Genomic DNA, 13,318 nt, shown 5'->3' with positions numbered 1-13,318 from the left:
GTAATTCTGAGACTACTTCTGGGTTCTGTTATTTCTACATGCAGACTTTAAATTCCCTCAAGTCAGGGACTGTGTCATGAACTGTGTTGTACGTCGCTCAGTGACGAACATAATCCTTAATAAACCTTATTGCGTGAAGTACACAAAAGTGACTGAGCCTCTGAGAAGAGTGTCATAAAATATAAAATAAGCTGAAGCTTTCAAAAATTACAAATTCAAAAAAAAGTTCTTTTAATTCTTTTAATTTATCTTTCAGATAAAGTGGAGATAATGGCATTTATACTGGTATAGGAAGAGTTCAAGGACTTGAGGGGGATGTGAGGAAATTCAAATGATGGCACAGGACTGGTCAAGCAGAATTACTCTATTTTTGTTTTGTTTCATCTCCATTCCTCAAGAAAATAATATTCATACTGGCAAAAGTAAGACCAAAATCAAAATAACAAATTTAAGGCCCAAGGTATAGAATGATATTAAATATTCTAAATGAGTTTAAATCCATTCATGTGAAGAAACTACATGACGAAGTACTGAAAGCATTTGCGGATGAAATAAGGGAATAGTTACAATCATCTTTAAAAATATTACAATGAAGAGAAGGGTTGATAGAGAAGGAAGCATCCAGTCATTGTCTCAATTTTCAAAATAGAGAAGGTGATTCCATCAACTCCAGCCTAGAGAGCTTGACATTCATTCCAGGCATGATTCCCAAGAGATCTGTAACACTATGGTATGTGAGTATTCAAAATGTGATGTGTTGTTACCTACAAGCTAGTGAAGGTCGCAGGGAGCATATTATTATATAAAAATAATAACTTGGTATCTATTCTGCAGAAAGTAGAAATGCATTTTCCCAAGGAATTTGACCAAGTCTGTCACAGTATATTCCTGGGCTACACAAAGGAATGTAAACTCCAAAGAAAGAGATATTGATGATATATTTGGCTGGACATCCTCATAAAGAGGACTACTAATTCATAGACTAATGTAAAGCAAGAAGAAAGTGTCTAGGATCTAGGATTGTGCCAGATGTCCTTCCAGTTCAGCATTGTGCAGTTACTTGGATGAAGATCTTAATTGTATCCTAATCAAATCTATTAATGTTGCTAAATTGGGAAGAATGGCTAATCTTTATCAAGGAATCAGAATCCAAAAATACCTTGACCTTCTGGAACAATAGACTAACTAAAGGTAAAGATTATATTTAATTGCAGTAAGTATTTTTAGAAGTCCCAACTCAAGTGGCCAAATGTACAACTGAGGAGAAATATATCTGCAGAAGAGTACGGACAAAAGGATGCATAATTAAACAATGTAGTGTGGATGCAAAAAAAAAAAAAAGTGGGGGAAAAACAGACTAGATTTTAGGATGATTTACTATACGATATCCAGAGGACTTAGCCACATATATCTAATGATAGCAGTCCGCTCATCTATGTTCAGCTCTAGGGCCCACACTTTAAGAAAAACAGGAGTGCATCCAAAAGAGAAGTTCCCTGATGATAATGAGACTTTCAAGTCATGTCAAATAAGGATGAGTTGAAGGAACTGGATAGTACCAATAGAGAAACAAGAGTTGTCATATATAAAAGCATTTTGTGTAAGTACTCTAAGAGGTAATAATCAGGATATGAATATTACAGAGATTAGTAATATTCATATATTCATATATAGTATTGTTCTATATAAGAAAAGAGTCCTTATGCTCAAGAAGGGTCAAATAAAGAAATGCCTCCTAAGTTCCAGATGAATCTTGATAAATGATTTGCCTAAATTGGTCTTAATATTCTCTGTGAATACGGAAATAAGGTCATCTGCTAAGAATGAAAAGAGTAAGGCTAATGTGGGCAGACGGAAAACCTAGAAAAATCTGGAACAAGTATTATGAGGAGACTTGCTCATACTATGAGAGAATTTGATATGGAATTATCCAAGAGAGGATAAACTAACTTCTTAGCACTGTTAACCATCTCTTAAGCTGAAGTTAGAGTGAATCAGATTCTGGTAGCTCTAGTGGCAAGAGATCTGAAGTCTGAAGCAGAGTTGACGTTGCTGTTCAAGACGAGTGTGGTAAGTAAAGAGGAAAACATGAGAAAATTGGGGGCGGCCAATGAACAGTAATGGGAGAGAAGGGTGTTGGGTAGTGATGAGTGAGTGGAATTAGGGGAGGGATAAGAGGTTATTGGTAAGAAAGACTATGAAATGCTTAGTTTTTCGTTCAGCCAGGGCAATCCTGAGTGATGAGAAGGCCCAAGTGGGTGAACACCAGCGGACTCCCAGAGGGAGGTCGAGCAGGTTATGGTCCTGTGAAAGCCAAATCCGTAGATGTTGAATGAAGCCCTGGACAATGACAGCTGATGAAAAACCTCCATTATTTTAGATTCCCAAGGAAAGTCGAATGTTCAGGAGGTCAAAAAGCACTGGTAATGGGGGCAGGGTAACACAAGTGAAAGATGTAAATTTAAAAAAACAAAGGGTAATTGGACGATGGTGAAAGAAGTAACAGTTTACAAGCAGTTCTGAACAGGCTGAAAAGCCACATGAGAGAAGAGCACAGCAATGTCTCTGGATGATCAAGACCTATATTCCATTGAGCATCAGTGCAAAACAAATATTTCTTTAAAAAATCATATTCTTGAACAGAATAATTTATAGTATCAAGGCATAAAAAAACCCTTAATTCAGTAATTACAAAGACAACACAATTAGTCTTATTAGACACCTACTATGGGCCAGGTACTGTGGATCCAGTGATGAGTATCCTGAAAGAGATCTGAATTCGGTAGGCAATATAGACATATTTACAGGTATTTTTAATGTAATGCCACATAGAGAAAGGAGACATGTAGATAGGTCAGACCTGGAAAACAAATTCAGGATTAAGAAGTTTTTTTTGGTCTGCCCAACTTCCTTTCCCCCGGGTGTTCACTCCCAAAGCCATTGTCTTCTGTTGGCTTCTTGCTAATTCCTACTGTGGTGCGTAGGAGGTGGTGGTATGTGGGGAGTTAATTAAATTGAGTTGCCTTTGATTTTCTGAAAGGGAGGGTTCATATTATAGAACAAGTATTAATTGCCAGAAAGCATTTCGGGTAAGTGATATGAGTAACTACAAGCAGTGAAAATCACATTTTTGTGGGAAGGGGTAATCATGCCCCAGAGACCCTCAAGTTTTATAAGGTAATCATTCTTTCCTACTGTAGGCTGAGGAGGGAGCTTACCTAAAGCTCTTCACTCCTTGCAAATAATTCTATTCATACTCTATAACCCTCATGACTACAGGAAGATAAAATCTGTTGGCCTGAACCCAGGAGAGAGAAAAAAATATGAAATAGGTCAGACACTTCTAAACGGTTTGAGAGAAATAAAACAAGCAAATGTGATTCAGGATAGCCAAACATTATTCCAACCCCAAATAAGTCGAGTAGTCCATGGACAGCCAAATTTGTTCATATGAAAACCTAAAAATTGTCAAAAACCCTTCTCGTATCAGGTCAAGGTAGAAATACTCAAAACTATTGCATAGGCACCTAACAAATACCTACTGAGTAAATCCAGATGGTCTAGAGACTAAAAACTAAATTTATTGATATTTTACAAAGAAAAATATCTCTTTCTACAAATATACAGAAAAGTAATTAGTAGTATTTAAGAAAAGTAGCTTGGGTGAATATCTATAATTAAATGGTATAAAAATCAGTGCCATAAAAGTTATTTATCCCAGCAAAAAAAAAGAGAAGCTAAGCAACTTGCTGGCAAATCTGACATATGGAAAATATTCTCAATAACTAATTTCCTCCAAAAAATTTTCCCATCAGTAACATATCTTTTGATTTACTCAAATACTGTTTTAGCTTTCTACTTCTCCTTACATGGAGAAATTAATTCTTAAGGCTAATTTGATTTTTAACTAGAGATTTTTTGGGTACTGATACTATTAAAAAAATAAATATTCTCCCCCCTACAGTCATTATTAATTGTTAGCAAATGTGATCTACAAATGTAAATATAGGATTTAATTTCCCTGATATGAATTCTGACAAAATTCAAGGTTATCCAATCTTAATTTATAAAAAACAAACAAACCTGGCATTAACTAAAAATTTAAGTCTTTTTGTTTGAAAAATATCTATGACATAACAGTTGACATTTAGGCACAAAAATATTTTATTGATGTATTCATAATAGAAATAATTTCATTTCAGTTATCATTTCTTTAGTTTTTAGTGCAATATTAAAACAGTTTTTCAAAATAATGCCTTAAAATAAGATTGTTTCATAAACCATAGTTGTAAGAAATATAAGGACTAAGACTTATGAAGTTTCCCACATTTCTTTTTCCTTTGGTGTTGCCAGATATAAGTCAAATACCTTTATATTTTCTTCCACATTCTCTAAATGACAGAAAACTATCTTAGATATACTGTACCTGGACATCTAAAAACATGGCCTTTAAGGGATAATTTATATTCACACACTTTGAAACACCATACCAAGTATAAGTACTTTATATTTCTGTTGGGTTTCAAATAGTGAAAAATAAAATTTTTATTTTCTGTGTCATACTAGAAAGAGATCTTACAGCAGAAGAAACAGAATGTACCTATGTATTCATCACAAATTTCTACTAAATAAAGTTCCCCTACCTAAGTTTCCTGATACATTTAAAAACATACAAGTGGGCCTATCTTATATGAAATGTTTAATTATTATAACATGAGTTATTCTAGAATTTTTCCTACCATTTTATGTCTGCAGGCTTTATGTAGAAAGCCTATTGTTTTGACAAGAAAAAGTAAAGCTCATATATTATAACTTTGTGGTTATTTTTCTGTTGGGTCAAAGATCCCTTTGGATATCTGAGAACTCTGGACTATCGCCCTAAAATTGCAGTGACTCAAATGTTTAAATACAATATCAGGGGCTTCATGACTCCTTGAAGAAGATCTACCGACCCAGTTGTTTAATAACTTAGCAGAACACAGACTACTCAGACAATCTCACTCAAAGAGTAATAAAGCTTATACAGCTTTTTGACAAATTAAAGTTTGCTTTGGAATCTTAGATTTTCATATTGTTGTTATATTTTTATTGTTACTGATTTTTTACCACTCTTCATAGTATAGCATCTGACATGACCCCTCCTGAAGAGAAATATAGCCATTTTAGGAAAAGCAACAGATTACTTCCACATTATGAACTAAGATATAAAAGTCTCTATCATTAAGTGCTTCGACGTTTATGTATGTAACCAGAGGGTTAATGATGTTCCCACCAAGACCAGTTCAAGTAAGTAGGTAGACATTTAATGATATCACCATCGGAAGACTGACCCTGAAAAATCACTACTGATACAAAATAAATGCACGCACACACACACACACACACAAAATGGCCTGTTGTATTTACAACTCAGACGAGTTTTCAGTATGTTGGAAACAAGGTGACTCTGACCGGTTACCATTAAGGGAGAGGTTCAACCTGGATTACTTCAGAAGATACAAACTTCATCCAGTGCAAAATGAAGAACCGTAGGAAATAAGTGAGCAAAAGAAAGACGCACGAAATCCATAGCCTGAAATCACATGACTACGATGCACGGCAGCCCCTCACACAAGTGCCACTGTGAGGCTGCTCAGCTCAGCAAGCACAGGCTGCAGGCACAGACGCGACGCGCAGAGACGGTTGTGATCCTTTGCTCACCATCTCCCCAAGTGCTGCAGTCATAATGAGAACAGAAAAATGGTCTGCCAAATTAGACCGCGCGCGTACACACACACACACACACACACACACGCACACACACACACCCCGCGCGTACACACACACACACACACACACACTTACTCTTGGGTCCAGCCCCGAGCAGCCCTGCTGGAAGTTTGCTGGATGCTTTCTCTAAGCAATCGAGCGATCGCAGCTGTTTGCTCCCTACAAGGGCGAATGGTTCGCCCACGCAGCAGCCGGCGGGGTGAAGTTGCGGTGAAGCCGGGGCGCGGCCTCGAGCCCCGGCCGGCTCTCAGGTCCCGGCGGCCCTTTGCTGCCGCAGCTGGCCCTCGCGTGCGCCCGAGGCCCCGGCGCCCCGGCCGTGGGAGAGCAGCGGCCCCAGCGCGCCCCGCGCGTTCTCACGCCCCGGCTCTCCGAGCGCCACCGCGGGCGCTGCGCGGCCCGGCGCCCACCCCCGTCAGTCCTCTTCCCTCGGGCCCCGCAGCTCCCCCGGGCCCTGAGCCGGGCCCCCGGGCGCCGTCTCCTTTGCTCCCTCGCTCCTCCCCGCCGTGGGAACCGGGCCCCGGCCCCCAGGGGCTGAGCAGCTGGGAGCACGCGGAAGTCTTCCCAGGGAGGGGAAGGGGGATGAGCCCAGGCCAGGGGCCCGGGGAGAAGGACTGCCTCTCTGGGGAGCCCCGAGCCGCGTGGGCACTCAGAGACCACTTACTCGCTGGCTTCACAGACCTCGCGGCTGCGTTTCCGGATCTCCGGCAGCTCCAGGGTGCGCCTGGCAAATCCCCACTGCGAACGCAGAGAGAGTGGGCGTCAGGGACAGGAGGGTGAGCGGGAGAGGGACCCTGCAGCCGCACCTGTCAGTCGGGGCGCGAGTGCAGCCACCAAACACGCGACCGCGGTATTCACACTTGGGCTCACTCCGGTCTACCTGCTCAACAGGCTGGGCGGGACGCGACGTGCCTCGCAAACCGGATTCCCCGCTCTGCTCCCAAACACTCAATCAGCTCTGGCCGTGGTCCCTCCCTGTCTCCGTATCTCTCTCTCTTCTGATGACTCCAAAGGATCCCTCATAATCCCTTTCCCTACGGCATTCAAGTTCTTTTCAGAATCCTTCCCCTTCCCAGCACCGAAAGACTGAAAAAGAAAGTAGCGACTAAAACGCACCATGGTGAGGTCACTCAGGGTCTGGGTCCCGCCGATGCTCGTGACGCTCCCCGCCCCCTCTCCCTCCGCAGGTGTCGGTCGCCTGGGGCGGCTCCCCGGCTGCTCTTTGCCTTTTGGCTCGGGTTTAGCGCAGCCAAAGTGTTGGAAAACTGCATAGAAACCTGCTTTGGGAAATCAGCTCTCTGTGTTGGAGTCCCACCCACAACGCCCAGACTAGGGCAGGGGAACTGAGTCCTGGCCTCTCCAGCCGCCCAATCGCCATCCCAGCAGTTACTGTGTGGAGACAGGGAGAAGGGACAGGGACAAAGGAAGAGAAACAAACAAACAAACAAAAAAAAGGGGGAGGGAACTCAAGGAAAATTTGGCTCACTTAGAAAAAAGAAAAAAGTCTCCACTACATACTGGTCCAGAAAAACTGTCGTTTACAGTAGTTAAAACTCCCCAACATTTCTGCTCAGAAGTTAATACCGCACGGACGGTTTTCTTGTCCTGGTTTACAGGTTTAAAACCAATCTACGCCTTTGCAAATGCAATTATGCGATTGCAAAACTTGCACATCTTTCCAGTAAAGTCCTGATTCTGCTTGGTTCAGTGCATTCATTTCTATTGCTTGTGTGTGTGTCTGTGTGTGTGTGTGAGAGAGAGAATTCCAGCACAGAAAAATAAGTTCTGACACTGATTTTGAGTCAGTTTCCTGACTTAAAAAAATCTCATTATGCTGTTTCATTGTGAATTCATAATTAATCCTGATTATTATGTGATCCTTCTTCAAACCCAGGAACTCTGAAACAAATCGTTCATGGTTATCTGCAATTCTTATATTTCTCCCAACATCCAGCACATGATCTAGTCCCATGTTAGACTCACCACATTTGCAAAATTTTCTCCCAGCCTTGTGCACTATGTTCTCCTCATGGCAAACATGAGTGAGAATAAGCAAAGAAGGGGGAAAAAAAGACATTTAAATTAAAAAAAAAAAAAAAGCATTTAAAGGGATGCCTGGGTGGCCCAGTCTGTTAAGCGACCGCCTTTGGCTCAGGGAGTCCTTCATTGGGCTCCCTGCTCTTTGGGGAGCCTGCTTCTCCTTCTGCCTGCCACTCCCCCTGTTCATGCTCTTTCTCTCTTTCTCTGACAAATAAATAAATAAATCTTTTAAAAAAAAAGCATTTAAGTAAACTTTGCCTTAGTATCAGGCAAAAGTTCAGGGCTATAAATTGGCATTTTTTGGTTCTGCCATCTCTGAAACATTCTCCTCCTCTACACCCAACCCATGTTAATGTCTTAAGTCAGTAGGACGTTTGTCCTCACAGCTCTTAGAATTTAAGACCTAGAATAAAAAGTAAAAATAAATACCCAGTGATGCACTGTGCACTAAAACTGCAGTAGGTGACTATGTCAGCCTTGTGTGATTGTCTCAGGTGATCTCAAGGAGAAATCAAGAACAGGAAGAACTGGAAAATCAGTTAAGTAGAGGCATGCATACAATATTTTTAAACAATCAGATACAATAGAAACATAATGTATTAAGATGACCTAAGGGTCTTTCTTGTGTCTATTTAGAAAGCAGAAAAACCATTATTTTTAACACTGTATTATATTTACAACTGTATTACATTTTACAACTGTATATATATTTTTACAACTGAATTATACCTTGTGATGTGCAAGTATTTGGAGAACAAAGGGTATGTACCCTTTCCCTTTTGTATCTATAATCCCCTGTAGCTCACAAGCTTTAAAGCAGTTCTTCAGAGCAATCTGAAACACTGTCCCAGGCTATAGTCCTCAGGGAGACAATGAATAAGGCATTGACTAACCTACCATGAGGTTGGCTTTCTTTCAGTGGACAGCATAATTGAAAGAGGATCTCTTACTATTTTTTAAAAATAAATTCAATGATGTGAAAGCTCAGAAGAAGAAGGATATCTTCTGATAGGAGAAATACTTTATAATGGAGCAGCATTAGAGTTAGTTCTTAAAAATTTGGTCATTACAAAAAGATGAAATAGAGGAGATTTTTCTGTTTTTTTAAAAAAAATTTTAAATTAAATTCAATTAATTAAAATATGATGTATTATTGGTTTCAAAGGTAGAGATCAGTGATTCATCAGTCTCATATAATACCCAGTGCTCATTACATTGCATGCCTTCCTTATTGTCCTTCATCCAGTTACCCCATCCCCCCACCTCTCTCCCCTCCAGCAACCCTCAGTTTGTTTCCTATGATTAAAAGTCTCTTATGGTTTGTCTCCCACTCTGATTTCATCTTGTTTAATTTTTTCCTGTCTTCCCCTATGATCCTCTGTTTTGTTTCTTAAATTCCACACATGAGTGAGATTATATGATAATTGTCTTTCTCTAATTGACTTATTTCACTTAGCATAATTCCCTCTAGTTCCATCCACATTGTTGTAAATGGCAGGATTTCATTTTTTTGATGGCTGAGTAGTATTCCATTGTGTGTGTGTGTGTATATATGTATATATATATATATATATATATATATACCACCACCATATAAATATATACCACCTCTTCTTTATCCATTCATCTGTCAATGGATATTTGGGCTCTTTCCATAGTTTGGCTATTGTGGACATTGCTGCTATAAACATTGGGGTATAGGTGCCCCTTTGGATCACTATATTTGTATCTTTGGGGTAAATACCCAGTAGTGTAATTGCTGGGTCATAGGGTAGCTCTATTTTCAACTTTTTGAGGAGCCTCCAAACTGTTTTCCAGAGTGGCTGCACCAACTTGAATTCCCACCAACAGTATAAGAGGGTCCCCTTTCTCATTTCCTGACTTGTTAATTTTAGCCATTCTGACTGGTGTGAGGTGGTATCTCATTGTGCTTTTGATTTGGATTTCCCTGATGCCGAGGGATGTTGAGCACTTTTTCATGTGTCCGTTGGCCATTTGGATGTCTTCTCTGGAGAAATGTCTGTTCATGTCTTCTGCCCATTTCTTGATTGGATTATTTGTTCTTTCGGTGTTGAGTTTGATAACTTCCTTATAGATTTTGGATACTAGCCCTTTATCTGAGAAGACATTTGCAAATATCTTCTCCCATTCTGTCGGTTGTCTTTTGGTTTTGTTGACTGTTTCCTTTGCTGTGCAAAAGCTTTTTATCTTGATGAAGTCCCAATAGTTCCTTTTTGCCTTTGTTTCCCTTGCCTTTGGCGATGTGTCTAGGAAGAAGTTGTTGCGGCTGAGGTCACAGCGGTTGCTGCCTGTGTTCTCCTCTAGGATTTTGATGGATTCCTGTCTCACATTTAGATCTTTCATCCATTTTGAGTTTATTTTTGTGTATGGTGTAAGAAAATGGTCCAGTTTCGTTCTTCTGCATGTGGCTGTCCAATTTTCCCAACACAATTTGTTGAAGAGACCGTCTTTTTTCCACAGGATATTCTTTCCTGCTTTGTTAAAGATTAGTTGACCATAGAGTTGAGGGTCCATTTCTGGGCTCTCTATTCTGTTCCATTGATCTATGTGTCTGTTTTTGTGCCAATACCATACTGTCTTGATGATGACAGCTTTGTAGTAGAGCTTGAAGTCCGGAATTGTGATGCCGCCAGCTTTGCTTTTCTTTTTCAACATTCCTCTGGCTATTCGGGGTCTTTTCTGGTTCCATACAAATTTTAGGATTATTTGTTCCATTCTGTGAAAAAAAGTGGATGGTATTTTGATAGGGATTGCATTGAATGTGTAGATTGCTCTAGGTAGCATAGACATTTTAACACTATTTGTTCTTCTGATCTATGAGAATGGAAGGTTTTTCCATTTCTTTGTGTCTTCCTCAATTTATTTCATGAGTGTTCTATAGTTTTCTGAACACAGATTCTTTGCCTCTTTGGTTAGGTATATTCCTAGGTATCTTATGGTTTTGGGTGCAATTGTAAATGGGATTGACTCCTTAATCAGAGGAGATTTTTCTTTGTTTTGTTTTGTTTTCAGGCAGAGGGAAACTTGTGAACAAGGGCATGGAGGTGGGAAGGCATGAAGACCAATATTCAAAAAACAGAGGGTGATGCCAATAGATAGAAATATGAAGTAAATGAAAAACAAAAAAAGTCTAGGAAGATAAAGTGCAAAGATCAGTTGGGGCCAAATCCCCATTGGACTGTCCTCCAGTTGCATGCCATGCAGGCTTGTATAAAATCTGTGTTTTTGTTTTTGTGTTCCTTTACTCTTGTCAATATTCCTTTCATCCTGGAACATGACTTGCTTAACTCATTCATTTCTGCCTTCACCATCTTCATATCCCATAGCACACTGAAGTCCTTCACAAGTACTACATTTAACTTCAGTAATCTCTGTCCCAGGCTACTCAGTTTTACCAAGGGTAGATTCTCAGCTAGAGAGCACTTATATTCTCCTTCTCCCATCCTTTGTGACTGTCAGGCAATATGGTATGTGGGAAAAGTAACCAATCGAGGGTGTCGGGTGATCATGAAGCACATGTTCTAATCTGGATGTTTGATATGCCCTGAAAAAGTGCTGAGAGTTCCTTGATGTTAGAGAAGTAATCTTTGCAGCCTAAGTGCCTAGCAATGAACACAGTTCATAAGAGAAATTTGGTAAAATAACTATCGAGTGGATGAATGAATATGTGAGTATTTCATCGTCTTCCAGGTCCATTCTTCCATCTTATAGATAATGTGTGGGTTAAAACCCACTTACTTTCACTTTATTGAGAATAGGAAATTTGTCATGACAACTTAATAAAAATATTAACAAGGACAAGTATTGAGTTTAAAGCAATCCTTGGTAGTCCTGTCAGCTTTGTCAGAAAAGCTCAAGTTTTTCTTCTCAAATGCTTTGTTTTTTCCTGTGCCCACAATTGACAATGGCACAAGAAACATTCAAATGTGTATTCTTTTCACACTCGCAAATGACAATGGCAACCGGCGATGCGATCTCACTCCTTGCTACTCAGAGTGTGGTCTGCATATCGGCAGCATTGGCGTGACCTTCCTCCTGCTGGAAATATAGAGTTATGAACCTCATTCCAAATTTATGGAATCAGAATATTTATTTAACAAAATCTTCAGGGGCGCCTGGGTGGCTCAGTCGTTAAGCGTCTGCCTTCGGCTCAGGTCATGATCCCAGCGTCCTGGGATCGAGCCCCGCATCGGGCTCCCCGCTCCGCGGGAAGCCTGCTTCTCCCTCTGCCACTCCGCCTGCTTGTGTTCCCTCTCTCGCTGTGTCTCTCTCTGTCAAATAAATAAATAAAATCTTAAAAAAAAAAAAAATCTTCAGTTGATTCCCATGCATATTAAAGTTTCAGAAACACTGATCTAATATCAATGCATTAAGTATGCTAGACTTGGAAACAGGTTGTATGAATGTGTTTAAACCTAGAGATTTTTAGGACCAGCTTCTTTTTTGTTTTTCTGTGACGTTATTACCAAATCAGTTTACATAAAGTAATGGGACTAATAGATTCATCTCTACTGGCTTCTTGGTCTAATTCATAAACCAAACACAAATTCATAAACCAAAGGGAATTGTGAGAGAAATGAGGTTGGGAGCAATGAAGCAGGAGGGAAGATATGATAAACATTGAACATTATTGTATACTTTTTTAATATGTCAGGGACAGAACTTCACTTTATTTTTTTAGCAAACAGACAAACCACTTGACTGTACTGTTTATCAAATCGGGATAACTTGTCAAACACAAGAAAGATAACTTCATTATCTTCTTCCTCTTTATGACTTTTTTTTCCTCCTTTTCTTCTTAAGATGATTTCCTTTCAATTTGTTTTAAACACAACTAGTTAGATAAACTTTACATTGGTAACTTGTCATTACTGAGATCGTATTAGTACTCCAAAACGTCTCTTTTAGAATGTGAAGTTTCAGGATGCCTGGGTGGCTCAGTGGGTTAAGCATCTGGCTTCTGCTCAGGTCATGATCTCAAGGTCCTGGGATCGAGCTCTGCATCAGGCTCCTTGCTCAGCAGAGAACCTGCTTCTCTCTCTGCCTTCTGCTCCCCCTGCTTGTGGGCTCTCTCTCTCTGACAAATAAATAAATAAAATCTTAAAAAAAAAAAAAGAATGTGAAGTTTCAATTAGGAAAAGCAGACCATGTAGGGTTGGGGTCCCTAAATTTCTCATCCTGGTATCCTGGTATCGATATTTATGAAGCAGTTTGGACTCTATAATCCATTATATATACTATATACTATAGTACATTAGAAGAGATTCTAATGATGACAGAAATGTTCACTATGTTTTCTCAAACTGATGGTGTTTGTTATCAGTAAATAGAATAATGTGCCCTCCCTGCCCCAAGGTGCCCATGCCACCCCTGAAAACTATGACTATGTTATGTTACGAGGCACATGGCAAGGGGAAGTTAAGGTTGCACACAGAATTAGGATTGCTAATCAACTGACCTTGAGATGGGGAAGATTACCCCAGATTATCCA

General features: G+C 39.9%; 1 protein-coding gene across 4 annotated transcripts in view; it reads right to left on the bottom strand.

The window, feature by feature from the left end:
- The window catches only part of GUCY1A1 (guanylate cyclase 1 soluble subunit alpha 1), a 60,883-nt gene extending 53,778 nt beyond the window's left edge, over positions 1-7,105 (bottom strand). The window contains exons 1-2 of one of the 4 annotated variants that reach the window (XM_032413049.1): positions 6,883-7,105; positions 6,431-6,504 (exon numbers count right to left, since the gene is read on the bottom strand). The gene's annotated coding sequence lies outside the window, so the exon portion shown is untranslated. Of the gene's footprint in view, positions 1-5,458; positions 5,771-5,844; positions 6,080-6,430; positions 6,505-6,646; positions 6,861-6,882 lie in introns of those variants that run through there. The other 3 variants (XM_032413050.1, XM_032413051.1, XM_032413053.1) reach the window with 3 other exon arrangements.
- Positions 7,106-13,318: the final 6,213 nt, after the last annotated feature.

Source organism: Phoca vitulina, unplaced genomic scaffold (genome assembly GCF_004348235.1).
Source record: "Phoca vitulina isolate PV1807 unplaced genomic scaffold, GSC_HSeal_1.0 scaffold14, whole genome shotgun sequence".
NCBI lineage: Eukaryota > Metazoa > Chordata > Mammalia > Carnivora > Phocidae > Phoca > Phoca vitulina.
The sequence above is the reverse complement of the archived record's forward strand: the minus strand, read 5'-3'. Positions and strand labels throughout refer to the sequence as shown.